Source organism: Globicephala melas, chromosome 1 (genome assembly GCF_963455315.2).
Source record: "Globicephala melas chromosome 1, mGloMel1.2, whole genome shotgun sequence".
In the NCBI taxonomy this organism is placed as follows: domain Eukaryota; kingdom Metazoa; phylum Chordata; class Mammalia; order Artiodactyla; family Delphinidae; genus Globicephala; species Globicephala melas.
Window position 1 is genome coordinate 28,532,737 of NC_083314.1, and position 8,326 is coordinate 28,541,062.

At 37.5% G+C, this 8,326-nt stretch overlaps 1 pseudogene; it reads right to left on the minus strand.

The window, feature by feature from the left end:
• Positions 1-1,224: 1,224 nt before the first annotated feature.
• LOC115859543 (mitochondrial import inner membrane translocase subunit Tim10 B pseudogene) lies at positions 1,225-6,770 on the minus strand (annotated as a pseudogene).
• Between the last annotated feature and the right edge of the window lie 1,556 nt (positions 6,771-8,326).

The following is an 8,326-nucleotide window of genomic DNA, read 5'->3' on the forward strand; positions in this document are numbered from 1 at the left end:
GTTGGCTAGTTTTTTGTCAAGGTTTTTTGGGTCTATATTCATCAATGATATTGGCTGGTAATATTCTTTTTGTGTGATATCTTTGTCTGGTTTGGGTATCACAGTGATGGTCTCATAGAATGGGTTGGGGAGTGTTCCTTCCTCTGCAATTTTTGGGAATAGTTTCAGAGGATAGAAATTAAATCTTCTCTAAATGTTTGATAGATTTTTTCTGTGAAGCCATCTGGTCCTGAACTTTTGTTTGTTGGGAGTATTTTGATCAAAGATTCAATTTCAATACTCGTAATTGGTATGTTCATATCTTCTATTTCTTCCTGATTCAGTCATGGGAAATCATACAATTTTATGAATTTGTCCATTTGTTCTAAGTTGTCCATTTTATTGGCATATAGTTGCCTGTAGTAGTCTCTTATGGCCCTTTGTATTTCTGTGGTGACAACTGTAACTTCTTTTTCATTTCTAATTATATTGGTTTGAGTCTTCTCCCTTTTTTTTTCTTGATGAGTCTGGCTAAAGGTTTATCAATTTTGTTTGTGTTTTCAGGAACCAGTTTTAGTTTCATTGGTCTTTTCTATTGTTTTCTCTTTTTAAATTTAATTTAATTTATTTTTTTATACAGCAGGTTCTTATTAGTTGTCCACTTTATACGTATTAGTGTATATATGTCAATCCGAACCACCCAAATCATCACACCACCACCACCACCACCACTTTCCCAACTTGGTGTCCATATGTTTGTTCTGTACATCCATGTCTTAATTTCTGCACTGCAAACTGTTTCATCAGTACCATTTTTCGAAGTTCCGCATACATGCGTTAATATACAATATTAGTTTTTCTCCTTCTGACTTACTTCACTCTGTATGACAGTCTCTAGATCCATCCACATAACTACAAATGACTCAATTTCGTTGCTTTTTATGGCTGAGAAATATTCCATTGTATATACATAACACATCTTCTTTATCCATTCATCTGTCGATGGGCATTTAGGTTGATTCCATGTCCTGGCTATTGTAAATAGTTCTGCAATGAACATTGGGGTGCATGTGTTTTTTTGAATTATGGTTTTCTTTGGGTATATGCCCAGTAGTGGGATTGCTGGGTCGTATGGTAATTTTATTTTTAGTTTTTTAATGAACCTCCATACTGTTCTCCATACTGGCTGTATCAATTTACATTCCCACCAACAGTGCAAGAGGGTTCTCTTTTCTCCACACCCTCTCCAGGATTTGTTGTTTGCAGATTTTCTGATGATGCCCATTCCAACTGCTGTGAGGTGATACCACACTGTAGTTTTGATTTGCATTTCTCTAATAATTAGTGATCTTGAGCAGCTTTTCACGTGCTTCTTGGCCATCTGTATGTCTGCTTTGAAGAAATGTCTATTTAGGTCTTCTGCCTATTTTAGGATTGGATTGTTTGCTTTTTTAATATTGAGTTCCATGAACTGTTTTTATATTTTGGAGATTAATCCTTTTTTGATTTGTTTGTGAATATTTTCTCCCATTCTGAGTGTTGTCTTTTCATCTTGTTTGTAGTTTCCTTTGTTGTGCAAAAGCTTTTAAGTTTCACTAGGTCCCATTTGTTTATTTGTGTTTGTATTTCCATTACTCTAGGAGGCAGATCAAAGAAGATCTTGCTGTGATTTATGTCAAAGAGTGTTCTTCCTATGTTTTCCACTAAGAGTTTTAGAGTGTCCATTCTTACATTGAGGTCTGTAATCCACTTTGAGTTTATTTCTGTGTACGGTGTTAGTGAGTGCTCTAATTTCATTCTTTTACATGTAGCTGTCCAGTTTTCCCAGCACCACTTATTGAAGAGACTGTCTTTTCTCCATAGTACATCCTCGCCTCCTTTGTCATAGATTAGTTGACCATAGGTGGGTGGGTTTATCTCAGGGCTTTCTATTGTGTTCCATTGATCTATATTTCTGTTTTTGTGCCAGTATCATATTGTCTTGATTACTGTAGCTTTGTAATATAGTCTGAAGTCAGGGAGTCTGATTCCTCCAGCTCCGTTTTTTTCCCTCAAGATTGCTTTGGCTATGCAGGGTCTTTGTGTCTCCATAAATATTTTAAGATTTTTTGTTCTAGTTCTGTAAAAAATGCCATTGGTAATTTGATAGGGATTGCATTGAATCTGTACATTGCTTTGGGTAGTAGAGTCATTTTCACAATATTGATTCTTCCAATTCAAGAACATGGTATATCTCTCCATCGGTTTTTATCATCTTTGATTTCTTTCAGCAGTGTCTTACAGTTTCTGCATACAGGTCTTTTGTCTCCTTAGGTAGGTTTATTCCTAGGTATTTTATTCTTTTTGTTGCAATGTTTCCTTAATTTCTTAATTTAAGTGTTTCCTTAATTTCTCTTTCAGATTTTTCATTGTTAGTGTAGAGGAATGCAAGATATTTCTGTGCATTAATTTTGTATCCTGCAACTTTACCAAATTCATTGATTAGCTCTAGTAGTTTTCTGGTGGCATCTTTAAGATTATCTATGTATGGCATCATGTCATCTGCAAACAGTGACAGTTTTAGTTCTTCTTTTCCAATTTGTATTCCTTTTATTTCTCTCTTCTCCAATTGCTGTGTCTAGGACCTCCAAAACTATGTTGAATAATAGTGGTGACAGTTGACATCTTTGTCTTGTTCCTAATCTTAAAGGAAATGCTTTCAGTTTTTCACCATTGAGAATGATGTTTCCTGTGGGTTTGTCGAATATGGCCTTTATTATGTTGAGGTAGGTTCCCTCTACGCCCACTTTCTGGAGAGTTTTTATCATAAATGGGTGTTGAATTTTGTCAGAAGCTCTTTCTGCATCTATTGAAATGATTATATGGTTTTTCTTCTTCAATTTGTTAATATGGTGTATCAGATTGATTGATTTGCCTATATTGAAGAATCCTTGCATCCCTGGGATAAATCCCACTTGCTCATGGTGTATGAGTCTTTTAATGTGTTGTTGGATTCTGTTTGCTAGTATTTTGCTGAGGATTTTTGCATCTATATTCATCAGTGATATTGGTCTGTAATTTTCTTTTCGCGTAGTATCTTTGTATGGTTTTGGTATCATGGTGATGGTGGCCACATAGAATAGGTTTGGGAGTGTTCCTTCCTCTGCAATTTTTTGGAAGAGTTTGAGAAGAATGGGTGTTAGCTCTTCTCTAAATATTGATAGAATTCACCTATGAAGCCATCTGGTCCTGGACTTTTGTTTGTTGGGAGATTTTTAATCAGTTTCAATTTCATTCCTTGTGATTGGTCTGTTCATATTTTCTATTTCTTCCTGGTTCAGTCTTAGAAGGTTATACCTTTCTAAGAATTTATCATTTCTTCCAGGTTGTCCATTATATTGGCATACAGTTGCTTGTAGTTTTCTCTTAGGATACTTTGTATTTCTGTGGTGTCTGTTGTAAAATCTCCTCCTTAATTTCTAATTTTATTGATCGGAGTCCTCTCCCTCTTTTTCTTGATGTAGCTGGCTAATGGTTTATCAATTTTGTTTATCTTCTCAAAGAACCGGCTTTTAGTTTTATTGATCTTTGCTATTGTCTTCTTTGTTTCTATTTCATTTATTTCTGCTCTGATCTTTAAGATTTCTTTCCTTCTACTAACTTTGGATTTTGTTTGTTCTTCTTTCTCTAGTCCTTTTAGGTGTAATGTCAGGCTGTTCTTGAGGTAGGATTGTATTGATATAAACTTCCCTCTTAGAACTCCTTTTGCTGCATCCCATAGTTTTTGGATCATCGTGTTTTCATTGTCATTTGTCTCTAGGTATTTTTTGATTTCCTCTTTGATTTCTTCAGTGATCTTTTTTTTATTTAGTAACATATTTTTTACTCTCCATGTGTTTGTGTTTTTTTACGGTTTTTTCCCCTGTAATTGATATCTAATCTAATTGTGTTCTGGCCAGAAAAGATGTTTGATATGATTTCAATTTTCTTGAATTTACTGAGGCTTGATATGTGACCCAAGATGTGATCTATCCCGGAGAATGCTCCGTGTGCAGTTGAGAAGAAAGTGTAATCTGCTGTTTTTGGATGGAATGTCCTGTAAATATCGATTAAATCTATCTGGTCTATTGTGTTATTTAAAGCTTGTGTTTCCTTATTAATATTCTGTTTGGATGATCTGTCCATTGGTGTAAGTGAGGTGTTAAAGTCCCCCACTATTACTGTGTTACTGTCGATTTCCTCTTGTATAGCTGTTAGCCATTGCCTTATGTATTGATGTGCAACTTTTTTGGGTGCATATATATTTATAACTGTTATATCTTCTTCTTGGACTGATCCCTTAATCATTATGTAGTGTCCTTCCTTGTCTCTTGTAACATTCTTTATTTTAAAATCTATTTTGTCTCATATGAGAATTGTTACTCCAGCTTTCTTTTGATTTCCATTTGCATGCAATATCTTTTTCCATCACCTCACTTTCAGTCTGTATGTGTCCCTAGGTCTGAAGTGGGTCTCTTTTAGACAGCATGTATATGGGTCTTGTTTTTGTATCCATTCAGCAAGCCTGTGTCTTTCGGTTAGAACCTTTAATCCATTCACATTAAGGTAATTATCAATATGTATGTTCCTATTACCATTTTCTTAATTGTTTTGGGTTTGTTTTTGTAGATCATTTTCTTCTCTTATGTTTCCCACTTAGAGAAGTTCCTTTAGCATTCATTGTGAAGCTGGTTTGGTGGTGCTGAATCCTCTTAGCTTTTGCTTGTCTGTAAAGCTTTTTATTTCTCCATCAAATGTGAATGAGATCCTTGCCAGGTAGAGTAATCTTGGTTGTAAGTTCTTCCCTTTCATCACTTTAAGTATATCATGACACTCCCTTCTTGCTTGTAGAGTTTCTGCTGAGAAATTAGCTGTTAACCTTATGGGAATTCCCGTGTATGTTCTTTGTCGTTTTTCCCTTGTTGCTTTCAGTAATTTTTCTTTGTCTTTAATTTCTGTCAATTTGATTACTGTGTGTCTCAGCATGTTTCTCCTTGGGTTTATCCTGTATAGGACTCTCTGCATTTCCTGGGCTTTGGTGGCTCTTTCCTTCACCATGTTAGGGAAGTTTTTAACTATAATCTCTTCAAATATTTTCTCGGGTGTTTTCTCTCTCTCTTCTCCTTCTGGGACCCCTATAATGTGAATGCTGTTGCGTTTAATGTTGTCCCAGTTTTCTCTTAGGCTGTCTTAATTTCTTTTCATTCTTTTTTCTTTATTATGTTCCGCAGCAGTGAATTCCACCATTCGTTCTTCCAGGTCACTTATCCTTTCTTCTGCCTCAGTTATTCTGCTATTGATTCCTTCTAGTGTAGTTGTAATTTCAATTATTGTATTGTTCATCTCTGTTTATTTGTTCTTTAATTCTTCTAGGTCTTTGTTAAACATTTCTTGCATCTTCTTGATCTTTGCCTCCATTCTTTTTCAGAGGTCCTGGGTCATCTTCACTATCATTATCCTGAATTCTTTTTCTGGAAGGTTGCCTATCTCCACTTCATTTAGTTGTTTCTCTTGGGTTTTATCTTGTTCCTTCATCTGGTACATAACCCTCTGCTTTTTCATCTTGTGTATCTTTCTGTGAATGTGATTTTTGTTCCACAAGCTGCAGGATTATAGTTCTTATTGCTTCTTCTGTCTGCTCTCTTGTGGATGAGGCTATCTAAGAGGCTTGTGCAAGTTTCTTGATGGGAGGGACTGGTGGTGGGTAGAGCTCTGTTGGACAGAACTCAGTAAAATTTTAATCAGCTTGTCTGCTGATGGATGGGGCTGTGTTCCCTCCCTGTTTGTTGTTTGGCTTGAGGCAAACCAACACTGGAGCCTACTGGGCACTTTATTGGGGCTAATGGTGGACTCTGGGAAGGCTTATGCCAAGGAGTACTTCCTAGAACTTCTGCTGCCAGTGTCCTTGTCCTCACAGTGAGCCACAGCCACCCTTTGCCTCTGGAGGAGACCCTCCAACACTAGCAGGTAGGTCTGGTTCAGTCCCCTATGGGGTCACTGCTCCTTCCACTTGGTCCTGATGCACACACTACTTTGTGTGTGCCCTCCAAGAGTTGAGTCTCTGTTTCCCCCAGTCCTGTAGAAGTTCTGCAATGAAATCCCACTTGCCTTCAAAGTCTGATTCTCTGGGAAGTCCTCCTCCCATTTTCAGACACCCAGGTTGGGCAGCCTGATGTGAGTCTCAGAACCTTCACTCCAGTGGGTGGACTTCTGTGGTATAATTGTTCTCCAGTTTGTGAGTCACCCACCCAGCTGGTATGTGATTTGACTTTATTGTGATTGTGCCCCTCCTACCATCTCATTGTGGCTTCTCCTTTGTCTTTGGATATGGGGTATCTTTTTTGGTGAGTTTCAGTGTCTTCCTTTTAATGATTGTTCAGTAGTTAGTTGTTATTCCAGTGCTCTCTCAAGAGGGAGTCTATTTGAAACCGTCTGCTGCACTTTCTCATCTTCCGTTTTCCTTGGCTTTACTCTCCGATGATATCTTCACTTCCAACTGGCACAGATGAGGCAGCCTCATAGTCTGCGATGCAGTGCTGGACCAGGACAGGCAAGAGCTGAATGTAAGCAGCCATGAGGCAGTGATTGGAATAGATCAGCTTCCCAGCAGAGCTGTGCGGACAGGCCTCCTCCTCAGCATCCAGAAATTGGTGGTGCAAACTGGGCACGCAGCGCTGGAAGCAGAGTTCCATCATCCAATTGTAGACCAACAGGAAGTCCCACAGGTTTCTCAGCTGCTGCTGCTGCTGCTTCTGCTACTCCATCGCCTCCATTGTTTTCTTAGTCTCTGTTTTATTTATTTCTTCTCTAATCTTTATGATTTCTTTCTACTAAATTTGTGGGGTTCTTTTTCTTTCTCTAGTTACTTTAAGTGTAAGGTTAAATTTTGTTTTTTGAGATATCCTTTTTTTCCTGAGATAAAATTGTATTGCTATAAGCTTCCCACTTGGAACTACTTTTGCTGCACTCCATAGGTCGTAGATCATCCTGTTTTCACTTTCATTTGCCTCTACGTATTTTATGATTTCCTCTTTTATTTATTTTATTTATTTTTTATTCAACAAATTTCCACTTGTTGTTTAGTAGCATATTGCCTAACCTCCACAAGTTTCTGGGGTTTTTTGTAGTTCTTTTCTTCTCTTTTTTTTTTTTTAGGATAAAATATGAGCATGTTTACAATTCAAGTTTACATGCTACAGATGAGCTTTCTTTTTTTTTTTTTAATGGTGTGTTAGTGTCTGCTTTATAACAAAGTGAATCAGTTATACACATACATATGTTCCCATATCTCTTCACTTTTGCATCTCCCTCCCTCCCACCCTCCCTATCCCACCCCTCTAGGTGGTCACAAAGCACCGAGCTGATCTCCCTGTGCTATGCGACTGCTTCCCACTAGCTCTCTGTTTTACGTTTGGTAGTGTATATATATCCATGCCACTCTCTCATATTGTCACAGCTTACACTTCCCCCTCCCCATATCCTCAAGTCCATTCTCTAGTAGGTCTGGGTCTTTATTCCTGTCTTACCGCAGGTTCTTCATGACAGTTTTTTTCTTAGATTCCATATATACGTGTTGGCATACGGTATTTGTCTTTCTCTTTCTGACTTACTTCACTCTGTATGACAGTCTCTAGGTCCGTCCACCTCACTACAAATAACTCAATTTCATTTCTTTTTATGGCTGAGTAACATTCCATTGTATATATGTGCCATATCTTCTGTATCCATTCATCCAATGATGGACAATTAGGTTGTTTCCATCTCCTGGCTATTGTAAATAGAGCTGCAATGAACATTTTGGTACATGACTCTTTTTGAACGATGGTTTTCTCAGGGTATATGCCCGGTAGTGGGATTGCTTGGTCGAATGGTAGTTCCATTTGTAGCTTTTTAAGGAATCTCCATACTGTTGTCCATAGTGGCTGTATCAATTCACATTCCCACCAGCAGTGCAAGAGTGTGCCCTTTTCTCCACACCCTCTCCAGTATTTATTGTTTCTAGATGTTTTGATGATGGCCATTCTGACTGGTGTGAGATGATCTCTCACTGTAGTTTTCATTTGCATTTCTCTAATGATTAATGATGTTGAGCATTTTTTCATGTGTTTGTTGACAATTGGTATATCTTCTTAGAAGAACTGTCTATTTAGGTCTTCTGCCCATTTTTGGCCTGGGTTGTTTGTTTTTTGTTATTGAGCTGCATGAGCTGCTTATAAATTTTGGAGATTAATCTTTTGTCAGTTGCTTCATTTGCAAATATTTTCTCCCATTCTGAGGGTTGTTTTTTGGTCTTGTCTATGGTTTCCTTTGCTGTGCAAAAGCTTTGAAG